This window comes from Bos indicus, chromosome 5 (assembly GCF_029378745.1).
Source record: "Bos indicus isolate NIAB-ARS_2022 breed Sahiwal x Tharparkar chromosome 5, NIAB-ARS_B.indTharparkar_mat_pri_1.0, whole genome shotgun sequence".
NCBI classification, from domain to species: Eukaryota; Metazoa; Chordata; class Mammalia; order Artiodactyla; family Bovidae; genus Bos; species Bos indicus.
In genome coordinates this window covers 47325222-47352754 of record NC_091764.1, presented here as the reverse complement: position 1 = coordinate 47352754, position 27533 = coordinate 47325222, and the positions used below count along the sequence as shown (strand labels likewise).

Sequence of the window (27533 nt, the reverse complement as noted above, 5' to 3'; positions counted from 1 at the left end):
ATATTTCAGAGAAACAGATGACAGTATTAGTATTGCAGGGGAATAAAGACACACAGAATTAGTGGGTTCCTACTGAAAGTATGAATGGGCATCCAGTGGAAAATAAAGGGAAAGGGACATTCGGAATAAGACCACAGAAGTTAGGTTAAGAATAGAGAAGGAAAGATGGTTTGGGAAAAGAAGACACATATTGCAATGAGCTGATTCGCCCTCTTAGAAAGAGATGGAAATAACTTGGAGAACCAGAGAAAGATCAGCGGAAGAGACAGAAGAACTAAAGCTCAGTGCATCTGTGACAGTTAGTCAAGAAGCTGAATGAGCAAAACATTAGGTGAAAAAAACCATACAAGTGATGGATCCATCAAATTCTAAGTAAAATGATTTTTTTTAATCTAGGAAAGGATTTAGTCTGACTTGGAATATAGGAGTAATGATCCAGGATGGCAAATATTAGAGTGAAATGGAAAGGAAATATTCTTTTTAGTCAGCATAGGACATTTGTATAGAGTAAAAGAGATGTCTGAGTGACATTAAACATTTTCAAGCATAGGATGTATACAGCCTGAGTAGATACAATGTACAATAATTACCTAGTAGATCTACTCAAGCTAGATGACCCAAAGGTTACTTCTGGTCATACTCTCAGGTTGCTTTGTTGTTGTAACAAGAAATCATTAAAGGATTAAAAACAGCATTATATTATATATGCAAACTATTAAATATAACAAGGATTTAATTCAGCAACAAGCTTTTGTCATCTGAAAACATTAACTCTCCCAAATAAGTAGTTCATGTTGCAAAATTGAGGAACTCAATTCCTCTTTAGGATATACTTCTGGTTGAAATGATTCATGATTTCTTCATAAAACTAACAAGGTCTTTGTAAGCAATGACAAAAAGGAAAGATTAACACTACTGTAAGCTACAATTAACTTAAAAAACGGCAGTCATGCTGTTTCATGTTTATATTCCATTTGTCACACAATACTTTATATTCTTTCAACCATAAGGACAAACCACCAACGTTCAGATATCAGTACAATCAACAGTATCACTTTTGCTTATGAAGCAATAGCCTAGATCTCTGACTCTTCTCTTTGTAAATGCGATTTTGAGGATAAACACAAACCACAAAACAAAATGCCTGCCTTATATTACATAAGTCTTTGCCATTCCATGCCCACCTGCGTATCTGAACTCTTTTCTCACAATACTGACTTACTAACCAGGCCATATGCTTAACCAAACTTACTATATGCTAAAATCTGGGTTCTTTATAAAACCAATTTAAAAATGTATTTCTTTTCATTATCTAAAGCTTTGAAACCATGTATTTGATTACAGAGCACTGAGTCAGGAGATACAGATCACAACAATCAGTTTCAGGGACAGCATCTTGGAAGCCTAAAGTCTTTCTCAAGTTTTCAATTTGTCTAGACTCTAGCCAATTAAAGTCTTGAGTTGAATCCAGTGTTGGATTTTCTTACAGGGCAGTAAGAGATCTGACCAGGAGACTCTGGGGTGCTTTGCATTTGATGCTCTATTTTAAGGAGCTATGTCTTTAGAAAGTTACCTAGTTTGCATTATAGAAGTAGTCAACCCTGGCAAAACTGTTTTCTTACTTATATTGGAGAACCATTTCCTTGATTTAGAGCTGAAATAGTCTAGTTATGCACATCCTTAAAAGGTTGAAACTGAATTATAGATGGCCACCTGGCCAGCCTCTGCTTATCCATTGCCCAGCCCCTGACCGCACTCCAGTGTTAAGACCATCCTTATCGAGCACAGATGAAAGTAAACAATTACCTAGAAGCCAAAATTTGCATTGGTTGAAGGATCAGACCAAAATAAGTTCGATATTATCTAAGAATAGGTTTCTGAAGTCAGTCAGGATGAAGGCAATAATTCCTAATGCAAATGAGGCAGAATCTTGGCAACCTTCATCAGGAGAGTTAAGGTGAGCACAGCAACAGAGCAGCATGGCACCTTTTAACATTTATTTTTAAAGAAACTTTTCCCAGGAACATCTGTTTAATTTAAACCCCTAGGAGGTATCATAGGTCTTTTATAAAAACCTACCCATCAGAGAATGGGCATCAGTTCTCTTGATGTGATTTATTCCAAGTCAAATCTTGACTCAAACTTTGAAAATAGAAATGGAGGGAAGACACTGAATGAATCAGTGGCTGATACCTCTGTAATATTAGGTTGGTACCAATGTAATTGTGGCTTCAGACTGTGAATTTTAAATCATTAGTACTAGGCTCAAACACATATTTATTCATCAAAATAGGAACCATTACAATCAAAACATTTTTGCCGAAGAGAAATAAGTTTGCCTATTCTTGTAGTGTAAAAATTGGTGTCCTGGGATTCCAGAACTCTTGGAAAGCATTTTCTGCCTCTTGCTGGCTGTGGAAGCATTTTCCCTGCAAAATGCTATCAAGATGCTAGAAGAAGTGGTAGTCAGTTGCCAAGAGGTCAGGTGAATATAGTCAAATAGGCGAACCATTGTAGACTAATTTGTTCAACTTTTGAAGCGTTGCTTGCGTGATGTGCAGTTGGGCACTGTAGTGGAGAAGAATTGGGCCCATTCTGTTGACCAATTCCAGCTGCGGGCATTGCAGTTTTTGGTGCATCTCATTGATTTGCTGAGCATACTTCTCAGATGTAATGGTTCTGCCGGGATTCAGAATGCTGCAGTGGATCAGATCAGCAGCAGATCACTGAATAGTGACCATGACCTTTTTTTTGGTGCATGTTTGGCTTTCAGAAGTGCTTCTTCTTGGTTCATCCATTGAGCTAATCATTGCCAGTTGTCCTGTAAAATCCACTTTTCACCGCATGTCACAATTCAATCAAGAAATGGTTTGTTGTTGTTGCACAGAATAAGAGAAAAAATATTTTTTTGTCTAACATCATTTCCATAGTTTAATAAGTCATTAGTACAAAAACATAAAGCAAGAAATGCACATTAAAATGATGTATAATATAACCACATTTAATAATGGATTGTAATATCAAATGGCAAAGTTCAACAATGCAAAACCGCAATTACTTTTGCACGAATCAAATACAATGGAATATTACTCAGCCATAAAAAGAAAAGAAATAGTGCCATTTGCAGAGATGAGGATGGACCTGGAAATTTTCATACAGAGTGAAGTCAAACAAAGATAAATATAATCTGATATCACCTTTGTGGAATCTAAGATAGGACACAAATGAGTCTATCTACAAAACAGAAATAGACTCACAGACTTGTGGTTGCCAATGCGGGGGATGGAGAGATGGACTGGGAGTCTGGGGTTAGTAGATGCACACTGTTACATTTAGAATGGATAAACAATAGGAGCTTACTGTATAGCACAGAGAACTATATCCAGTCTCCTGGGATAAACCATAATGGAAAAGAATATAAAATAAGAATGTTCATATGTTTATAAATGAGTCACTTGGCTGTACAACAGAAATTAGAGCAACACTGTAAATCAACTATGTTTCAATTTAAAATGTAAAAAATAAAATAAATGCCAATACAATTAATTCACTGTTGCTTAGTAAAGGGCTCAAAAGTTTCAGTGAATTACAAGATCTATGTTAATACTTTTCGTTTATCAGGAAGACACTAAATAGGCTTTCAAGTTCCAACTAATTCCATAAGTGAATTAAAAAATAGGTGAAATAACAAAAAAGGAGTCAATCTATAGATAGTTCTAGGACAGTGCCCATCCCCTAGTATGCATTCATTAAACATTTGCTGATAGACAATTAAATTGTATTTAACTTTTCAAATTAGAGCATTTATTGTAAACAAGCAACCTGAAGAAAGTCAAATACTTGTTATTAACTAACCTCCCTCCTCCCTCTGATTTCTTTTTCTAGGTTTACACCTATTCGTTTTAAAGCCATATCACCATCTACTAGTTATTAAGTATTGCCTTATTGCATGTTCAAAATTTGTGACTATTTATAAAAATATATTGAAATATATTTCCTTTAATTTCCATTCAGACTACAGAAGGTTTATTGAGTAACCTTTAACATAATGCCTTTAAACAAAAGAATTCCAATTTTTATACCAGACTTCCCACCTTGACTTTATGATTATTAGCAAGGGATCCTTATGGAAAGTTGCTACAGGACAAAGAAGGCATTCAGCAAGTGAGTCAACGTGGCAAGTAATCATCAAGGGCATCACAGGGTATTGGCCTTTTAAAGAACTGTTGGCCTTTTAAAATGGCATCATAGCAGCTAGATAATCACTGTCACATATGATGGCTGCCCACTGCCACTGGTCATAACAAGAAAGAGCATGGGTCCCCTTTATGGTGACACCCCTAAGAGGCTAGGGAAAATGCCCTCCATTAAATGGAGAATGGACACTGTGACAGAGACAGAAAGGGCTTAGTCAAGCATATACTTAAAACAGAAGTTGAACAATGGGGGGACCATCTGTCCCTCCCATTCCTCCTAATTTGACCAGTCTCCTTATGTACTAAACACAGGAGGGGCAAACACAGATCATTTGTTTTGATTACATGTTCCAAGTGAAGCTGGTATTTACAAACTTGGCAAGCAAACAGCAGGCACCCAAGAAGCAGGGCTTCATTCTGCATCATGACCAAAGCTCAGGTTGGAGCTGGGAGAATCCCATCTTGAGGAATGGACTCATGTCCCCTCATGTTCTTGTAACCTTGAAGGTTACAAGAACCCGTGTGTTCTTGTATCAAATACCACCCGTGTGTCATCAGGCTAGTCCTTGTCTCCATCTTCTACTTCTCCCATTCTGAGTCTGGGCTTTTTCCCAGAGGAACCAGATATGACTATAGTTTTAAGAATCTCTAGCTGTGTTCAGGGCTTTGTTGAAAAAAAAATTAATTTCCTTTGGCTGAGACTAATCAGCCTATGCTAAACAATTTCTAACAACTAATTATGCACAATCGAGGCACCTGCTAAGCCAGCAGATCCCTCAACTTCTTGATTAGGAAAAAAAAAGAGGCATTTTGTGCAATTACATATTATGACCATTTCCTAGCAGCAGGGAGACAGCCAGCTCATGCCACAACGCTCATGTACATCGTTAAGAGCAGGGGAGAAAACTGTTTTTCGTGATTGAACAAAATGACTTCCACTATGAAGGAAGTAATGTGTCCATAGAATTTGATTGCATTTCACAAATTTTAGTGCCTACTATGTGCGAGGGCTTCCCGGGTAGCTCGGCAGATAAAGAATCTTCCTGCAATGCAGGAGACCTCGGTTTGATTCCTGGGTCGGGAAGTTCCCCTGGAATAGGGGATAGGGTACCCACTGCAGTGTTCTTGGGCTTCCTTGGTAGCTCAGACAGTAAAAAATCTGCCTGCAATGTGGGAGACCTGGGTTTGATCCCTGGGTTGAGAATATTCCTTGGAAAAGGGCATGGCAATCCACTCCAGTATTCTTGCCTGGAGAATCCCTATGGACAGAGGAGCCTGGCGGGCTACAGTCCATGGGGTCTCAAAGAGTTGAATACAACTAAGCACAGCACATGTGCAAACTAAGAAAGTGGATATATGACAATGAGACTTTAAGTGGAATGGTGATGGAAGAATCCTTATTACTTCCTAGGATTGAGACTGGAGCATATACTTCATTAGCTGAGGAGAGAAATAGGCAAGAGCTTACGGTACCGGTGGAGGTGGGAACAGGAGGAGAAAGGAAGCTACATCGCGATGAATTAATACAGAATTTTGCAATCAGAAAAATCAAGAAACAAGCGATGTTAATTGCCAGTTAACCTGGAAGTTTTGTGTGGTGTGGAACCATAATCTTTTCAGTATTTGGGTTCTGTGAACATCTTACTCCAGCCCAGCAGGAATATATTATAGGTTGGCTGTTTCTCTCTTTCTCTTTTTTAAAGTTTAATCAACATGGTCTTGATAGAAAAGACAAAATAGTATAAGGAAGAAAAATCACAGCACTGTGCATCTAAAACAGGACAAGCAAAATAAAAAACTAACAAAATATATTTTAAAAATTTGCCTGGTGCCTCAGATAGCAAAGAATCTGCCTGCTAATGCAGGAGACACAAGTTCGATCCCTGGATTGGGAAGATCCCCTGGAGAAGGGAATGGCAACCCACTCCAGTATTCTTGCCTGGAAAATCCCATGGATAAAGGAGACTGGTGGGCTACAGTCCAGGGGATCACAAAAAGTCAGATATGTCTGAGTGACTAACACACACACACACACACACAGACACAAATCTATAAAAAAATTTTTTTAAAGAAATAATTCATCACATTCAGTTGGGTTATATTGAATAGGCATACATTGTTAACATTGTTAACATGTGAAAATCAGTTACTGCAATTCAGAAAATTTCACAGAATGAAGGAGATAAAGAGAACTACTATCACAAAAGATTCAGAAAAAGCATTTGATAAAATTCAACATATATTCATGATATAAAACTCAGACAAAGAAGCATCTTTACTCTTGAAAACAGTTGATAAACTGTGGCCCTAAGACAGTGCAGCTCATCCTTGTTACGAAATGGGAGCACATTGCACAGTGCTACAGACATTCATTTGCATTTCATCTCCGGTTGTTTCTTGGCTCCATTGTCACTTTGTAGTAGAAACCGAGATTGACAATGGAGCCAAAAAGCAGCCAGAGATAATATGTTTCTCTCTTTTTGACATCAGACCTCTAGTTCAGTTTCTGCCTTGCTGGTTTGATGGCTTACTCTAAAATTTAAGCAAGATTCCCTGAGGGCTGGCTGGCACAAGGTTTTGATCACAGACCTTAATCCTGTCTTTCTCCACTTATCAAAACAAGATATAACTACAAGCATAGGGTCCTGCATAATTTAAAGAAATGCAAACAGAATCATATGGCCAAATATCCTTCTGCAATCTGAAACAGTTCTTAATTCCTGATTAAAATGACCCTGTTTTTCTAGGGCAAATGAAATGTACACCCTTAATCTTCCCTAGAGTCAGAGGATTCTGGGTGCTACATAGGCTTTAGCGCTATTGCTTTGGCATGAATTCTTGAGAATGAATTGACTTCATTTCCTTCCCTAATGGGATAAAGTGATCCACACAACTAGGTTTAAAGCAGAAGGGAGCAAGAATGATCTGAGCTTGAAGGTAGGAGGCAGAAGGTAGCGTGTTTTTCCATTACAGTCTCTTTCCTATTAGGAGATGATTTCCTCTCTCCAACCTTCTATTTCCTCCTCTCTTTGGTCATTTGTTTTGTCTGCACGGCTCCATTGTCTATCCTTGACTCAGCAGGTTTCCTTACACCTAGGTACTTTATATTCTTAAAGGGGATCAGGTCTTTTGATTTTGAACATTAAAAAAAACAGTCATTCAACAGAACAAATTCATTTTAAAAACGAATGTCTGGTGGTTTCTTCACAATGACAGACTGTCCTCTAAAATTATATTAATCACAGTCACATCACCATCTCAGGAATTCAATATTACAGCTAAAAAGAATACCAACCATACACCTGTATTGCTACTGGCCTGTCTTATAAGACCATCTGTCTCCTTCACAGCTCCATTATCCAACACCTTGTTACTCAAAATGAGGTTCACAGATGAGGGCATTGGCATTACCTAGGAGCTTATCAGAAGGCAATGGCACCCCACTCCAGTACTCTTGCCTGGAAAATCCCATGGACAGAGGAGCCTGGTAGGCTGCAGTCCATGGGGTCGCTGAGAGTCGGACACGACTGAGTGACTTCACTTTCACTTTTCACTTTCATGCATTGGAGAAGGAAATGGCAACCTACTCCAGTGTTCTTGCCTGGAGAATCCCAGGGATGGCGGAGCCTGGTGGGCTGCCGTCTGTGGGGTTGCACAGAGTCGGACACGACTGCAGCGACTTAGCAGCAGCAGCAGCAGGAGCTTATCAGAAATGGAGAATCTCAGACCTCATTCAGACCTATGCAATCAGAGCCTGCATTTAATGAAATCTCCAGATGATCTCTACACACGTTAAAGTTTGGTATTCTGTGCTAAGTCGCTTCAGTCCTGTCCGACTCTGTGACCCTATGGACTGTAGCCCGCAAGGCTCCACAGTCCTTGAAATTCTTCAGGCAAGAATACTGAAATGGGTTGCCATTTCCTTCTCCATGGGATCTTCCTGACCAGGGATTGAACCTGCGTCTCTTAAGTCTCCTACATTGGCAGGAGGGTTCTTTACCACTAGCAGAAGTTTGGAAAGATCGCTTCTAATTGATTTGAAAAACAGCAAAGGCACAGGTAGTGAGGATCCATCTGTGCTGTTACCTGACGGCGTCACTGGCAGCCCACAAAGAAGCTGGCAAAATGGCTTCAATATTATCCCTAGACCTCAAATACCAGAATTATCAAACTGCCTATGGAATGAATTCCTCAAATGAAAATGAAAACTTCTCCAAGGCTATGGTTTTGAGTGAATTTCATCTTCTCCAGATCCACTTTAAACTCTTTAACAGTCCTAACATGGCTGATTTACAGGGGTATCTGGATACATCTAAGGTCAGATTATCTGGAGAAGTTGATTGATTGTAATAATAATAATGATTAGTTAATTTACACCTTAAAATGGAGACAGAAAATAGCATTGAGTTCCTACCCCCAAACTAGTAAAGAACAGCTGAAAATGAAAACTCATATTCCACCTTGAAGCAGGGACATGGAAGAAGAACCTTCTATGGTGGTGGTTGTTTAGTCACTAAGTCGTGTCCAACTCTTTGTGACCCTACGACCTGTAGCCCATCAGGTTCCTCTTTACATGGGATTTCCCAGGCAAGAATACTGGAATGGGTTGCCATTTCCTTCTCCAGGGGATCTTCCTGACCCAGGGATCGAAACTGCTTGGCTGGTGGATTCTTTACTGCTGAGCCACCGGGGGAGCTCCATTTTCCAAGGCACTATCTCCTTAAACTCTTTTTACTTCAGACACAAAGTCACTTCCTTACGTCTGCAAAGAAGGCCTCCAGCACAGAACCTGACCTATGATCTTCACTTGGGAGTAAATAGGATCACAGTGGCCCCCCAGCATCTGGTTAACCTTGTGGAGTGGTCTGTGCTAACTGCTGTTCCATGATGCCTGCGGGGTTTTTGGAAGAGTCATATCTGGAGCCAGGTTAATTTGCAAATCCTCTCTGAAATTAACGAGCATGAAATTGCACATTTCCTGCCTCTGGCATTCCTATTGCTCATGAGTCTGAATCACAAATGATAATTCCTATGCTTCTTCCTAGTATTGTTTCCAGCAAGGACAGATGAACAAGAGTCACAGATTGGCCTCATCACTATAAATTTCTAGAGGAATGGACTCTATGCCAAAAAAGTCATTTTCGTTACCATATCAGATCCCAGTTTAAAACTTAAAAATTTTAAATTTAGTACAGCTTCTATATTTTCTATATATAAAGAAGCGTATCTGCTTTAAATCTTTGGCTTGACCATCATATTATGCCAGCTGACATTCTTCATACCTCAACATTATGAAATACACATAGTTCAGAAAGTTCAGGCTTATTCCCTGGTGGCTCAGAGGTTAAAGCGTCTGCCTGCAATGCAGGAGACATGGGTTCGATCCCTGGGTCGGGAAGATCCCCTGGAGAAGGAAATGGCAACCCACTCCAGTATTCTTGCCTGGAGAATCCCATGGATGGAGGAGCCTGGTGGGCTACAGTCCACGGGGTCGCAAAGAGTCGGACACGACTTAGCGACTTCACTTCATTCAGTAAATTCTAAGCATTAGAATAATAATCTGGATGTGTGTTTGTGTGTGTGTGTTAGTCTCTCAGTCATGTCTGATTCTTTGTGATGCCATGGACTGTAGCCTGCCAGTCTCCTCTGTCTATGGAATTTCCCAGGTAAGGATACTGGAGTGAGTTGCCATGTCCTTCTCCAGGGGATCTTCCCGACACAGGGATTGAATCTTGGTCTCCTTCACCTCTATTTTGCCCCTTCGCTAGGCCTTTTTTTGCATTTCTAATATAAACTACAGACAAAAAGATGGAGCTTTTTGTAAAATCAGGTCTCTCCAAGAATTTTTTTTTTACATGATATAACTGCAAATGTTTTTAGATTTAGAAATTTTCAGTATAGTGGTTTCTGGAATAGGGTCAAGATTGATGGGAAAATGAGAGGAAGCAAAACGCAATCTGAATGACTTTATTCTAAGAGATCTGAATTTGTGCCAGTGTGTGGCTAAATGCTGGGTGTCATTGGAAGACTAAGAATGAGTCACATTTGTCTGTGGAGTGGAGCATTCTTGTCTAGGTTTGATTATCATGAAAATAGCCTTTCAAGCCTTCACCTGCTGCCCTGACAATCAGGAACATGACAACATTTTAACTAAGGTAACTTTCCAATCTGGTTCAGTGGCTCAGTATTTTTCTTTCTTTCTCTTCTTTTCTTTTCCATTAACCAAACACTGTGTAAATGGAAAAAAATGTCAACTGCTGGAAAATTACATTATACAAATAAATGATCAGATACTGCTACTACTGCTGACAAATTCCTAATGAAACTAGAAAAATAAATATTGTCACCACTGTCCAGACTCAGTTTCCAATACAGGAGCTGAAAATCTGTCTCTTTATCTAGCATGCTAGAGCAATAGTTTGGAGCTTGGAGCACGGACTCTTTCCCCAGGGTCATTGATCTGACTGCAGAACGAGGACCATGCATGTGTCAAAACCCCGTGTGACCACCAACTCCTTCCTTCACGGACTGACGTGTGCAGTGGTCTTAGAATGAATACTCCAAAGAATGTTCCAATATGCTGAGGGAAAGTAACATTTTTTACTGAGATTCTACTTTCATTAATAATCAAAACACCAAGAGACAAGACTTTGTGGTAATGGAGAAAATGGATTAAGCCAGAAGCTATCAGAGCACAAAGTAGAGGGAAGGAAAAGTAAACCTCAGATTGAAGCCCTGGGTTGTACATGAGGGACACAAATAACATGAAGAAAAAAGCAAACTGAGTCAACCAGAAGTTTCTGTCAATAATACTGATACTCCTACACACAATGATGGCAAATACTTACTGAGGATTCCCTGTGTGACAGCACGAACCTAAGTCCTTTATATGTGTATCTATCTTTTTTCATCTCAACCACTCAGTAATATTTAAAATTGCAACAAAAAAAAAAGATAAATTCATTTTACAAAAGCAGTCCTGGTTTTAAGGAAGAACTGGCCAGGCTAATGGTAGATTCCATGGTGAATTCTAAATGGCACAGCTATTATATCACTGCTGAACAACGTGGCCATACATATACATGCCTAGCACTGTGCTTAGTACTTCATTTACATTGTCAGTACTTATGACAATGTAACTGCACAGGTATAGGTAGAATTAATGCTTCTGAAAATTTGAGGATACAGAGGTTTAGGGAGACGAAATAAGGTGCCTAAATGTTCCCAGGAAGCAAAGGGTAGAAGTAAAGCTTTAACTTACATGCTCTTTACCACAAATTCATCCAAACTCGATTCACATCTTTTTTTTTACAGTGTTCGTTTGTGTGTGTGTAAAGAAAGGCACATTTTCATATAGTGGTCACTACTGGATGTACTCTGGGTGACTCTATACCACTGATACAGGGTAGGGACTTGGAACTATATTTGAAGAGTCCCTAAAGTTTCAGTTGAGAAAACAACGTATCATTTCTAGAAGTTTTAAAATCTACTTCCTTCTCATGAATTCTTGGCTTACTTTATAAGATTCAGTTTTCTTTTCCAGAACATAAACAAATCACTTGAAAGAATGCCTTTTAGCCAAGAAGTTCTAAGCATTTTAGGAGATGAAATTTGGCTGAATTTATCTCTCAAACTCCTTCTCTATGCCCACCATGCTCACTGAGAGAGTATTTACTATGAACTGGCTCCTTCAAGTGGCTTATCACCTCAAAATGAATCAGTAGTGGGACCGTTATTTTCTCCTTGTATTCCAGACAACATGTTCAGAGCCTGCTGCTTACAGTATTTCAAGCCTTTCATTAGTGTTCATGCAGCTAGAGGGGTAACACAGATCTTAGACCAGGTGACATGGAGCAATGCAATGAAGAAAATGGTGGGATAACTTGTGTGGTTGGCAATGGAGATGATTGAATCTGTCTTTTTTCTCCCTCTGGCTCTTACAGCCCACCTCTACAAATAGCTGGGCTCCAGAGTAGGAGGCTGCAACCTCTGTTCTCAGACTCTGGAGAGGCTCTGTGCATCAAGGTCATTGGGCAGATAGGCGCAGACTCTTTCCTAAACTAAATTTCACAGAGAACTTTTGGAAACCAGAGGAGCACCCATCGGCCATTCTTTCCAAGACTGTCATCTCTTTTGGTTTTGGCTCATTTCAGGACCTATCTCTGGGCTCCCTTTTTGATAGGTTTTTAGTTTTGAAAATTCCAAGATTTAAGTCAAGTTTCTAGGTGTGAGCTAGTGTTGCTATATACTATTTTAGAGCCAACACCTTTTTCCACCCGGGCTTTGGAGTGAGAATCACATTTAGATGCCTTGAGAGTAACATATTTCACACATATGCCTTGAGTTGTCACGTATTTTGCTTTATTAATTCATTGCTAGGTCAAGCAATAGCAGATGACTGCTTATCAAACAGATGACATGTTTTTAATGCATGATTAAAGCAGGATTTATCATGCCTGTCAGAAGCCAAGAAGCCTGTGATGTTCATTATTTAAAGCTGTACTTTAGAGACTCTCTGGTTTTACCTTGAGAGGTGGTGATTAGACAGACAAAACCTTACCAGGGTGTTAGACAAGATATAGCTTTTGCATGGAAAACACAAAACTTATTTTTAATACACTAGAATTTTACTATAAAGCAATTTTCGTAGTTCATACTGCACTGCCACTTATTAGTTATGTTGTCTTGGACAAGTCCCTTCTCTCTGAGCTTCAGTTTCCTCACCTATCGAATGGAAATAGTACCTATTTCATAGAATTGCTGTGAGGACTGAATACAATTATGTAAACAAAGCACCAGGACTAGCTGATTTTCAAGAGGGGGTGGTTACATCACTTTTATCTATCTGGTGAATGAAGAAGCAGAGTGACAGACCAGGCTTAACAAGGATCCCACAGCAACAGTTCTTTATCGTTTGAGCCACCAGGGAAGCCCTGGTGAATTGATGCTTTTAAACTGTGGTGCTGGAGAAGACTCTTGAGAGTCCCTGGACTGCAAGGAGATCAAACCAGTCAATACTAAAGAAAATCAACCTTGAATATTCATTGGAAGGACTGATGCAGAAGTTGAAGCTCCAATACAGTGGCCACCTGATGCAAAGAGCTGACTGATTGGAAAAGACCCTGATGCTGGGAAAGACTGAGGGTGGGAGGAGAAGAGGGTGACAGAGGATGAGATGGTTGGATAACATCACTGACTCAATGGACATGAGTTTGAGCAAATTCCGGGCAATAGTGAAGGACAGGGAAGCCTGGTGTGCTGCAGTCCATGGGATCACAAAGAGTTGGATATGACTGAGTGATTGGACAACAGTTCAGTTCAGTCGCTCAGTCGTGTCTGACTCTTTGCGACCCCATGGACTTCAGCACGCCAGGCCTCCCTGTCCATTACCAACTCCTAGAGCTTACTCAAACTCATGTCCATTAAATCGGTGATGCCATCTAACCATCTCATCCTCTGTTGTCCCCTTCTCCTTCCACCTTCAATCCTTCCCAGCATCAGGGTCTTTTCAAATGAGTCAGTTCTTTGCATTAGGTGGCCAAAGTACTGGAGTTTCAGCTTCAGCATCAGTCCTTCCAATGAATATTCAGGACTGATTTCCTTTAGGATGGCCTGGTTGGATCTCCTTGCTGTCCAAGCGACTCTCAAGAGTCTTCTCTAACACCACAGTTCAAAAGCATCAATTCAACACAGAACAACAACACAGCAACAAATACATGTTCCCATGACATTACTTACTGCACCATCTTGCAATAATCAATCTGCTTATCTCCAAGGTATGAACTCCTTTAGGTGGGAATTTTCTTCCATAGTCACAGATATTATTATCCCCATTTTTACAGATGAGAAAACTGAATCTCAGGGAAGTTAAAAATCTCAGGCTAAACAGCTAATAAGTGGCACAGACATGATTCTACCTGACAGGAAAGACCATTCTTTTCCCATTAGTGTCCCACTGCCTCAATAAAAAGAGTCTCCATGACAAACAGACCTTAGTGGAGAGGAAAGTCTGTAATTGGGCCACAACAAACTAATCTGAGTGTTGCCCAAACCTGTCCTTCCACCTTCTATCATAATAAAGATGTGAACATTTGACATATCTTTTTTCCAAGGCCTTGGGCTACTATTTGCTGAATTTCTGGTTGGAGAAATTCACTGATATTAAGTGGTCTATTATGACTCAATTTGTCAGTGGCAAAATAAAAATTAAAACCTAGGTACCTAGATTTAATAGCCCAAAGATTATCAAATTATCTTCATTTGTTTCTGAGACCAATTATTCAGACATACAATTTCCTCATGAATTACTTGCTTGTCTAACTCTCCTTGGGTTACGTCTACTTCATCAACTTCATGACTTTTCCCCATAAATCTTGCCTGAGCAAAGATTCAGCTTTCATAGTTAATTAGGACAAACAAGGAAAATGCAATTCAACTCTACAAAATGTGAATGTTTAATTTTCAACTGATTTTGTAGCATTATACTCAGTAGGACTCTTCCAATTTTCCAATTAAAGAGTTACTGACATGTACAAACATCTAGAATAAAAGAAACCTTTCCTTCCATCACTGTTTGTCAGCTTCATTATTGAATTTTGGGTCTGCTTTGGGACACTCCAATCATGAAAGTAATCATGTAAAACTATATTGGATTCTATTAGCAATAAGACCTTAGAGGAGGTTCATTTATGAAAACTGAAACTTTCTCTGACTCACTCTCATCTATCATGTAATTCACCTTAAGGTATTTTAAAATCACACTGTCAAAGCTTTAGAAGAGTACTCCTAAGCATTTAACTCTGAGCCACAGTATATTTTGAAACAGAGATGTTTTATGAAATTGAATGCTGACAGGCAAATCACTCAGCATTTTTCAATGTAAATGTTGTTTACATTTTCCAGATCAGTGTACATCAATGCTACATGAGAAAAGCACAAAGATCTACAAACACGTGCATATACATACATACACATACATACTTCATAGATATATTCATCTGTATATATGTATCTATTTAGGAGCACTACTAGGAATAAGAACACATAATAACAAGAGATCTGAAAGGACCCTCAACCTAAGGACATCCCTCCTTTCCTGTTCTGCAGGGCAAAATATTCAATACATTCGGGAGAAGTTGGAGACCACCATCTTTATCCCAGTGACTTATTTAGCCTTGCAGTAGAATGACAAGAAGCTTAGAGTTAATGGCAAGGCCCAAGATGGAAAAGCTTTTGTAATATTCCAGAAACTTAAATCTTCAGAAAATATATGCAAACTTTTGCTATAGTTTATGTAATTCATGGACTATGAAATTCTATTTTTAGGATTGCCACATTCTAGCCAAAGATGCTTTCAGAGAAACTGTCATTTCTCTTGGAGACAGCCTACAAGTACATAAGGTGCACAGCATGTAGAAGAACAGAAGAGCTATGTGAGAAATGAGTTGATCTCAGTGGTCACAAGTGAGTAATTCAAGCACAGCATAGCAGGCATTGTAGAGGTGGGAGTGGTTACCAATGGACAAGCACTATCCACATAGTTATTGCATAAAGAAGTAGCTTAGAAAGGTTATGCATGTGTGTGTAGATCTATTGCACAATTTGGGTACTGATTTCAAGCACAGCCTGCCTTCACATTTCTTTACTGTACAACAGCAGCTTTTATTGGCTTCTAGTTTGCTCAAGACAAGCTTAACAGAACATCTGATATTTATTGTGATAGAAAGTGTAAACAACACGTAATGGCTATTCTGGGCACCATAAAGCTCAGATATTTGCTTCTTTGACAATTAGGGATGTATTGCAAGCATTTGTGCATTATCTGAAAAACACTCCATTTATGCAAACAGATATAATAAAACTGAAATACGTAAGCAGTGCTGGTGCTTACTCCTGGCAGCATCTTTTCTGTAGGAAACAATTTCAAGGGACACTTTAAGAAATCCCAAGTATTAGAAATTTTAGCTAAAAATCTATTTGGTCAGAAAAATTCTTTGTTAAACCAAGTAGAAAGCTTTTCCACCTTTCTTAAATATCTACAAACTTAATTGAAAGAAAAAAGACTAGTTGGAGAAGTACCAGAAAGCTTCAAGCAATTTGCATAATTAAAACATCTTTTTCTCGTTTCCTTTATCTTTTATTCTTCTGACCTCAGAATTTCCTTTCTGTATTGCATATTTTTGCATAATTGAGACGAAATATAAAGCAAAGGCTGAACTCTTATCCTATAAGCCCTCAGAATCATTTGAGGGCTAGCTGTGCTGTGAGTAACTCTACCAAACTTCAGGACTGAATACACATTGTCTAAATGAGGATACACATCCTCCTCTTATCACGACTGTGAATCACAAGTCTATTACTAATTTTATAAATAGAAAGAAGACATCATTGACCACATTTGCTTTTCCTGCCATAAGCAAAGATAAGCCAATTGGAAATAGGTGAGAGAGGCAATTCTCTATTTTTCATCTAAGGCTTTTCTTCTTAAAGTTTATAGTGGGGGTGGGGGGTACCATGATTTCATTCCATGCATGCAAGGCCTAATGTTTCTTGGCTAACAGAACTGCAAACAACTCGAACAGAGGAACGGGAATTCTTTTGTAGAGAGGAGAGTTAAGGTGGCTCAGCAGTAAAGAACCAGTCTGCCCACGCAGGAGACACAAGAGACGTGGGTTCTATCCCTGGGTCAGGAAGATCCCCTGGAGAAGGGCATGGCGACCCACTCCAGTATTCTTGCTGGGAAAATCCCATGGACAGAGGAGCCTGGTAGGGTTGCAAAGAGTTGGACACAACTGAAGAGACTGACCATAACATACAACATGGCGAAGTAGAAAGCACTACAGACATTCAGTTCAGTGCAGTCGCTCAGTAATGTCCGACGCTTTGCAACCCCATGAACCGCAGCATGCCAGGCCTCCCTGTCCATCACCAACTCCCCAGGCATTTGTTTGGTTTCTGTATTTACTTTGGGTAAGTTACAGAAGCCTTGATTTTATCGTCCCTTAAACCGGGATAACAATATCTATTTTTCAAACTTATGAGAATTAATTGGGAGAATATGCATGTGTAAAGACCTTGGTATATATCTCATGCTCAATAAAATCAGTTTCTCATACCATTGGCCTGGTATGTTTTCATAGACCTCTTGGGCATTCAATACATGTTACTTGATCTTACTTGGTAGGAATCAAAATAATGGAAATAGAGTTTTTAAAAACCTAAAATTTTTTTCATATGTTTTTATTTTTTGATGTGGAAAAGACAGAACCCAATAACAGAATACAAAACCACTGCTGTTCACACATAATTGAATTAATTAGAGATGAGCTCTGAGAGCACTAAAAATGGCTCCTTAAAAGCTTAGCTAAATAATCCGAAAAATACATAAGAAACCTATTAAGTATAAAACATGTCTTTATAATGTTATAGGGTAAATCCTCCCAGAAGCATAACTCAGTCCCCTAAACCAGACACATCAGGTGGGCAAATGCCAATTCTTTTATGGTACTAAGATACCATTTATTAAATTACCACTTTCAGAGCCCTCTGGTGGCTTGGAACTAATGCTCCTTGTAAAGGTTTTAGTTAGAATGAGGGAGATGATTTGTTCATCTGATCTTTTATGCATAATTATCACAAACTGCACAAATCGGGTTTGTATTTGTTGCATCAAAGTACCTCCAATGACAGTGCTTTGCACACAGCCCAATGCTGAGATGCACACTCTGTCTACATATGGGAAGTTTCCAACTTGTTACAATTCAGTTCAAAATTTTTAGGAAGTAGATGAGAAACAGTCCAATAGCAAAGAATCCACAGCTTTTAAAGAATGAATATACACTAGACTCCTTGCTTCACATGATAAATAAAGACAAAGGACAGGGTGAAATTCCTATGCAATTTGGCAACAACTGTGGGAAAAAAAAGAACTTTTAAATTTCTTTCTATAAAACTTTATTTTCAAAAGTGAAATATGGCAAAAAGCTAGTACTCTTGGGTATTATAAATCATCTCTCTCCCAGCTAGGAAAAGAGATCGGCTGGAAGGCTGCCCAGGGCACACAGATATGTTCTTTTCCTTGAATCACTATTAGGGACAATTACTTTTCATTGGCTTTAGGTTTACTTTGCACAAGCATTTAAAAAATGCTTCTGCATCCTGGAGTTTAAAACTATAGAATTATTACACACTTAAAATGGGTACAGGTAGCATTCACTTCTAGTCGGAAGGTTCTCCAGAAATCATGTCTTACGACATATTAGCATTGCTATTATTTTTAAAATCTTCCCTGATCTCTTTATTCCTGACATTTTGGCAGTATTACTGGAGTCACTCTGTCTTCTTGGCTCTGGATGTTGCAGTTGGTCTTGGTTTTCCCCTACCTCAGTGACCACACCTTCTCAGCCTCTATTGGTGCCTCCCTCTCTTTTATTCTTCCTTATTTCAGACCTTGAAATATGGATATGACCCTCTTTGACTTATCTCCACCCCTCTCTCCTTAACTCATCCATTTCTAAAATGCTAATGACTCCCACATTTATATCTGCAGCCGTGACCTCCCCCTGAGCTCCAGACTCATAATACACAACTGTCTATCTGGCATCTCTGCTTGAATATCAAAAAGGCATTTTAATTTTAACTTGTCCAAAACAGAATGATTGATCCCCCTCACTCCAACCCCATAACATCCCTGTTCAACCAGGTACTCAGGCCAGAAACCTCTGAATTATCTTGGATTTCCTCTTGCCCTTCCATTCTACCTTGAATCTCTAAGAAAATGCTTCTGGTTCATTTTTCGACTGTTTCCCCAATTCATTTAGTTCTTATCACCTACACTGCTACCACTCTGGTCTAAGCCACCATCACCTCTCTGCACTATGCAAACAGACCCTGTAACTTGCCTTTCTACCATCCACATGGCTGCCAGAATTTTTAACCTCCTCCCCACCAATATCACATTACTCTTTGGCTTTAAAGTTATCCAGAGGCTTCCCACTATACTTAGGGAACTATCCAGACACGTGAGCATGGTGTCAGCTATAATCTTCCCTCAGCCATCTTTCTCACCTTGTCTTGCATATTTCTTCTGTCCACTCTGGCCACGTGGGCACTCCTCCTGCTCCTCAACCATACCAAGGTCATTCTCACCTAGAGCTTTTCCTTTTGCTATTCCTTCTAAATGTAACATGATATCCACCAGGTCTTTGAACAACTAGTCCCTTCTTCTTCTGATCTTGCTAAAATGTCATCTCTTCATTCCCGAGCATCCTTTCCCAAGTCCTCTCTTCTCAAGTCACTCTCTATCCATTAACTTATTCTTATTTTCCTCTCAACACCTAAAATTATCTGAAATGTCCATTTATTTGCTTTTCTAATACCTGTTTCCTCCACTAGAATATAAACTCCATAAGAGCCAGGGGTCTTGCATATACTGCCTATATGTCTTGGCACATAGTGGATATGCAATAAATTAGTGGTGAATGAATATTCTGAATGCATTCCTGACCATCACATATATCTAATGTAGTAGAGATATACCATATATTAGATTCAAACATAACAACTAAAATTCTTTATAATAATTTAAAATAATAAAATCATGCTCCTGGGTCAGAGAGGTCAAGAACTAGGAAGGGTCTTAGAAATTATAATAAACCCTCTAATTTTACAATGTCATGAGGCTTAGAAAGGGGCAGTCAGGCAAAAACAATTCACAAAGTGAAAGAGAGGCAGAGTCAGGCCTGGTCAGGTTCGCCTACAGCATCAAATACAGCTGGTTGCCCTTATTATATAGCACACTTGGGTGATTTTATAGACTCAATGACTATACAAAGAAGCCCAAATCCAGCACCAAAGTGCGATTCATTATGCACAGCAAGTAAAAATATTATTTTGAATCATAAGTTTGGTTTATCTTAAATGAATATGTTAGTATTCATAATAAATGGCAATCTTTTAATTAATAGTATGCTTGCATTAAAATAGCCAGAACATGGAAACAACTTATATGTCCAATGACAGATAAATGGATAAAGAACATGCAGTACATATATACAAAGATATATTACTTGGTCATAAAAAGGAACAAAACTGGGTCATTTTAGAGATGTGGATGAGTCTAACATCTGTCATACAGAGGGAAGTAAGTCAGAAAGAGAAAAATAATACTGATATTAATGCATATATGCAGAATCTAGAAACAGGATACAGATGAACTTATTTCAAGGGGAGGAACAGAGATGCAGACAGAGAGAATGGATATGTGGACAAAGGAGGGAGAGAGGGTGGGATGAATTAGGAGATTAGGATTTGCATATATACACTATGTGAGTTAGTCACAGTCGTGTAGGACTCTCTGCAACCCCATGGACTGTAGCCTGCAAAGTTCCTCTGTCCCTGGAATTCTCTAGGCAAGAATACTGCAGTGGGTTGCCATGCCCTCCTCCAGGGGATGTTCCCAACCCAGGGATTCCAGGTCTCCTGCATTGCAGGTGGATTCTGTACCATCTGAGCCACCAGGGGAGCCCATGACCATGTGTAAATTAGCTAGTGGGAAGCTGCTGTGTAGCAAGGGAGCTCATCTCAGTGATCTGTGATGACCAAGAAGGGTGTGATGGAGCTGGGGTGGGACAAAAGTTCAAGAGGGAGGGGATATATGTATACATATAGCTGATTCACTCCATTGTACGGTAGAAACTAACATACTGTAAAGCAATTGTACTCCAATAGAAAAGAATTTAGAAAGTTTTTCAGGGACAACTGAATGGCACATATCTCTTAAAAATATAACCAGTAAAGTTTTAACTAACTTTTATAGTTTTTCTCCAAAGCTGTCCATAAACAGCACTTTCAAAATCTGCATAACTGCATTTCATTAACTATGTCTCTAATATATATATAATATGCCCCTACTGCATGCCCAGGGACCCCTGGAAGTTGAGAGAGGCCTGGACCACTTTAAATATTTGAGACAATAGGTATTTTTTTCAGTAAAGAAATATTTAGATGAAGCTACCAAAATTATGGAATATTTTAAATAATTACATTATACATATTAACATATTAAACCCCCAAAGAGTGCCTAAACATTATAGAATTTTAAAAATAATTCCTATTCTTCATGTACTGGAGGCTCCATGATTTACTGTAGGGAAACACATTTTTACACTTTAAGGGAACACCTACTTCTTGCAATGCTGTCTGTGACTCTCTGCTGCTGCTCCTGCTAAGTCGCTTCAGTCTTGTCCGACTCTGTGCGACCCCATAGACGGCAGCCCACCAGGCTCCCCCGTCCCTGGGATTCTCCAGGCAAGAACACTGGAGTGGGTTGCCATTTCCTTCTCCAATGCATGAAAGTGAAAAGTGAAAGTGAAGTCGCTCAGTCGCGTCTGACTCTTAGCGACCCCATGGACTGCAGCCCACCAGGCTCCTCTGTCCATGGGATTTTCCAGGCAAGAGTACTGGAGTGGGGTGCCATTGCCTTCTCCGCTGTGACTCTCTAGGACGTATTTATTCAAATAACGGTAAAATTCCAAGATTACAGTTGTTTATGGTGGTGAAATCTGGGCCAAGTGATCCTCTTAACACCCAGGGTGGATTTTGTGTATCTGATTTCCTTTGCTTTCTGCCTTCATGCTAACTGTAAGCAAGTGGTGTGAGGATGTGACAGGCCTGGGTCCTGGGACCCTTTGCCGCAATGCTGCAATGTTGCACCTGGACACACCTCTCCTTGAGCAAAAAAGTACAAAGAAACTATATGGGGCTAAAAATAACCATCTGTCCATCCGTCTGTCTTTCTGGGGAAGATGGAGAGATGTATAGCCTAAAGTCTGATTCAACGTCAGAAAACCAGCTCTATGGGGGGCTAGGATAACTCAGCTCTAAGGATCCAAAAAGACCCCATCTCAGGTCTGGCTCTCTCTTCCACATAGCCAAAGGGAAAAAAGATGCTGGTAAATTACTGTGTTGGTGGTTCTATTCATCTTTTTCTAGTGACATTACCATCGAATAAGCTTTAGTTCTTAATTGTTTTTACAAGAATGATGTTTAATCGAAGCTAATGATGTCAGGGTACTTGAATCACCATATGAATTAATTTAGCAGTATGAATGCTTCATCACATCCTCTCTTTATTTCTCTCAGTATTAATTAGAATCATTTCCCAAAGAAAGTGAAAATCTCAGGGATGACCTATATATTCCACTTTTCAACCCACGGTGGGCATATTACAAAAGTCTGATAGATCACAGAAAGACTGGTTTGAGTTAGAAAACAGTTTCCAAGATTTGCCCCAATCTGAGATATTATACATACTTGATTTTAACACACAATAGTGAAAATCCTTTCGAAAAATGGGCCTGTGATATCAAGAATTCATACACAAAAAAGGAAATACAAATGGCTCTTAAAAGTAAGAAAAGGGATAAAAAGGAAGAAAAGATGTTCAATCTTACTCATAAGAGATGCAAATTAAGGCCACACAAAGTGTCATTTTTTTTTTCATTTCTAAGATTAGCAAAATTCTACAAGTTGGATGACATACATATTGGTGAGGTTCTGGGGAAACAGGTACCGTCATACATTATAGGGAGGAATATGAACCAGGATAACCTTTAAAGAGGACAATCTGGCAATATGGATCAACAATACAAATGCATACAGTGTTTGACCCAGATTTCCATTATTGTGATTTATCTTACAAATATGGGACTTCCTCGGTGGCTCAGACGGTAAAGCGTCTGCCTACAATGTGGGAGACCTGGGTTCAATCCTTGGGTTAGGACGATCTCATGGAGAAGGAAATGGCAACCCACTCCAGTATTCTTGCCTGGAAAATCCCATAGACGGAGAAGCCTGGTAGACTACAATCCATGGGGTCTCAAAGAGTCAGACACGACTGAGCAACTTCTTTTTCACTTCACTATCTTACAAATATACGTACACATGTATGAAACAATACATGAAAAGTGATATCCATTATAGCAATTTCATAGGAGCAAAATATTGGAAACAACTCAAAAGTTCATAAAGACTAGAAACAACTCACATATTCACAAATGAGGGATTGGTTAAATAAATTAGAATCTCTTCCTACAACAGAACATCATGCAGCTATAAACAAAGAATGACGAACCACCTTTGTGCCAACATGGAAAGATGCTCAAGATTTATTTTTTCAGTGGAAAAAAAAGCAACATATAGAAGAATGTGCATAGAATGCTACATTTTGTTTTAAAAAGGAAAGTTATGAATATGAATTTATATTTGCATAAAGAACATCTGGAGGAATTCTAAGGAGTGGATAAATGTGGTTTTCATTTTGTGTACACAGTGGTGAGAACTGGCTGGCTGGGGTTGTGGAAGAGAATGAATCTTTTCATTTTATATATTTTTATATGTTCTGTGTATTGAACCATCTGGTTGTACCAGAATCCAGCTTATCTGAATCTACCTCTTCAAAAAATAAAGTAAAATAAAGCATTATTGATTAGGATGTCACAATTTCTGGATTTTCCAAAACCACAGTGCATATATATTCCTGAACATACTGAAATTTTTTTCTGGCAGCTTTCTTTTCCAAGGAAGTCTAATAAATATTAAAATATAAACATTGAAAGATTACATGAATGCATGTGCATGATGAAACACTTTTAAAGATCCATTAATGCATGTAGTGAATTAAATTTCTTGAGAATTAGCATTGATTAAATGTCCTACTTATGAAATAATTACGAACTGAAGCTTATCAGATGGAAAATGCTGGAAAAAGACAAGCACTACTATCACCTCTAAGCATAAGACAAAGAATGAAACAGTGGCTTTTGCTTTCACATATTATCTTAGTTAGACAAATAAAGGATCTGTCTATTTTTACAGGTTTCTAATATGAGGAAGTTACCCTATTGCTTAAAATACCTCTTACCCTGCTGCTGCTGCTGTTAACTCACTTCAGTTATATCCGACTCTGTGCGACCCCATAGACGGCAGCCCACCAGGCTCCTCTGTCCCTGGGATTCTCCAGACAAGAATACTGGAGTGGGTTGCCATTTCCTATTACTCTTTTTTTTTTTTAATTTTATTTTATTTTTAAACTTTACATAATTGTATTAGTTTTGCCAAATATCAAAATGAATCTGCCACAGGTATACATGTGTTCCCCATCCTGAACCCTCCTCCCTCCTCCCTCCCCATACCATCCCTCTGGGTCGTCCCAGTGCACTAGCCCCAAGCATCCAGTATCGTGCATCGAACCTGGACTGGCAACTCCTATTACTCTTAAAAATGATGTTCAGGTATATGTGAACCAAGGGTATTTAAAATACTCAGATAAAAGTATAAATGGCATTTCCTCCAAGTTTGTTGTTGCAGCTACTTAAAATCTTGCCTGGATAATTAAAATTAAAGAAATCTAGGTATCAAAATTAAGACATAAGACAAAATAAGATAAACTAATCTGTACACATTAAATTCAAAGGAAACATTATGATTAGAGAAACAGTTCAGGAGCCATAGGGCACATAATATATATAGTATTACAATATAGAAGCCATATTTTTCTTTTAAAAGAGAATACAACACAGGAAGCTCCTCTCAGTGCTCTGTGATGACCTAGAAGGGTGGCATGAGGGGGCAGAAGGGAGGCTCAGGCAGGAGGGGATATATGAATACATACAGCTGATTCACTTTGTTGTACAGCAGAAAGTAACACAATATTGTAAAGCAATTATACTCCAATAATAACATAAAATATTGCTTCATTACTTGTGACAAAGATACCACACTAAAGACGTTAACAACAGGAAAAGGTGTGGGGTATACACAGACTCTCTGTACCATCGTTATAATTTTTCCATAAATTTAAAACTACTCTAAAACTAAAGTTTTATTTCAAAATAAAATTCTCATGTTAAAAAAAAAAAGCAACCAAAAAGTCACATAAGGTGTTTTCAGATGGGCACATATGTTCACAGCTTTAAAATGACACATTGAGAACTGGGTACTAGACCACTGGGCCTACTGGGCTAGTGAAGAGGAGGAAGTGGATATCGGCAGTGGCAGTCATTAAGAGGCGAAATCACGGTGCATATCACGTGACTTTTGCTTTCTTCCTGGGGGCATCCAGCTCCCAGTATTTGTACCCAAGGTGCTTGCCATGCTTTGGGCAAAATAAAGAATAATAAATGAACAATGAAGGTGAAATCAATGAAGATGATAAAATGGCCAAATACACAATTTTTTCATGTTTATCTGCCTATATAAGAAAATCAAAAAGAGAAAGAAAATGAGATTTGAGGGTAAGTATGTAGGAATAACCTTCTCAAAATGGTTACAAAAAGTAGATGACTGGATACTGTCCACCTGATTTTTATTCTCCAGTGAGAGCACAAATTCAAAGAGAATGCTACATGTACACAGGATTAAAAAAGAATGAGATTTAAGAAATACTGGCTTAGTATTACACGGTTTTGATTATCAAAGAAGAGTAATTTATTGTTTGTGGCAAAAATTACTGTCTCTTACAAACCTCTAACAGAAACAATTCTTATTTAGAAGGCATTTACAATTTCAGTGTAATTTTACGTTGATTTTTTTCATTTGATGAACTGATATTATCACCCCTTAGTACAGATAATATATAGTGACATATGCTCAGAAGCATTAAACTACCCGCTTGAGGCAGCACAGGTAGAACACAGTGGAGCAGAGATTCAAACCCCGATCACAACTTGAATTCTGTGCTCTGTGCTCCATAGACCCTCAAGAGTAAGTGCAAATAATCCTTAAAAAATAAAGCATTCATTTTCCCTCTAGAGTAATCAGCCAGGGACTAAAGGTACTGATGTTTTTGACGGTCTTCGCTAATGGTTTGCTGAGAGAGTTCTCAAAAATCGGTTCAATGATAGTTACAAGATACACTGATACACCACCTGCACCTAGGACCCTCAATTCCCTGTACGCAAAAGGTCAATTTGATTTTGAGCCATGAGTTGAGCCAGAAATTGATCTTCCTTTGATTCAAATTCCCAAGTAGTGGCCCTGAAATCCTGGCAAAGCTTTGCTCTTACCTTCTGGACATCCCATTTCAATATCGGACAGGTGTTAACAATTAGACATGTTTAAAGAACAATAAACAATTAAGGAGTCTGCATCTTTGATTTTATACTCCAGTAATAGCTCTCTGGGGATACTATGCCTTTCATGAGAGCGAGAACATAAATAAGATATTCAGGAAGCTGTGGGCCAGAGCTTTTAAAAACATTGGTTTTCCCTGACCTGTCCCACTCTCTACCCCTGCCAAAAGCATCTTTGAGTCTATGGTTGGGAAGAGTGGCATAAGGGGCTTCTTCTTCATCCCAAATTAAGAGGCAGGATGTAGAAACTCTTTTGAAGTCTGGAAGGTGGAGCTTGAGATTACTCACTAAAGAGCACAAACCTCTTCCTGCCCCAAACTCTCTAACTGGCTCAAAGATACACACTCCCAAAATCCCAAGGTTAGCAAGCAAATAATGAGTTGAATTAAAGTTCCAAAGAGATTGTTGTATAAAGAAAAGTTTTAGGTTATCTTTGGAAAAATATTTTATAAACTGCAGGGCATAGTGACTGCATTAAAATCCTTTTCTGTATTGTAGTAAAAGACAAATAATGTAAAATTTATCATCTTAACCATTTTTAAGTGGACAGTTTAGTGATATCAAACACATTCATAATGTTGTACAACCATTACCACCATCTGTCTTCATGAATTTTTCCATCTTATAAACTGAAACTTTACACTCATTAAATAATACCTTCCATTCCATTCTCCCTTCAGAATCTGGTAACTTCTATGTTCTTTCTCCATGGACTTGACTCTTAGGTACCTGAGATAAGTGGAGATATACAGTATTTCATATTTGTCCCCTTGCGCCTGGCTTATTTCACTTAGCATAATGTCTTCAAGCTTCACCCATGTTGTAGAATATAGTTACAATTTCATTCCTTTCCATGGGTGAGTAATATGTCATTGCAAGCATTCACCACATTTTGTTTACCCATTCATCTGTTGATGAACATTTGGATTGTGCTCACCTTCTGGTTTTTGTGAATAATGCTACTATGAACACTGGTGTACAAGTATCTGTTTGAATCCTTGCTTTCTTTCGGTTCTTTCGGGTAAACATGTAGGAGTGTGAATTGCTAGATCATATGGCAAATCTATCTTTAATTTTATGAGGAACTCTCAAAGTATATTCCACAGTGGTTGCATCATTGTATATTCCTACTAATAATGCACAGAAGTTCCAATTTTTCCACATCCTTGCCAATATTTGATACTTATTATTTTCCATTGTTTTGTGT

General features: G+C 38.7%; 1 protein-coding gene across 10 annotated transcripts in view; it reads right to left on the bottom strand.

The window, feature by feature from the left end:
- GRIP1 (glutamate receptor interacting protein 1) overlaps window positions 1–27533 on the bottom strand; it is a 502117-nt gene that overhangs the window by 216329 nt on the left and 258255 nt on the right. The gene's annotated exons all lie outside the window — the stretch shown is intronic.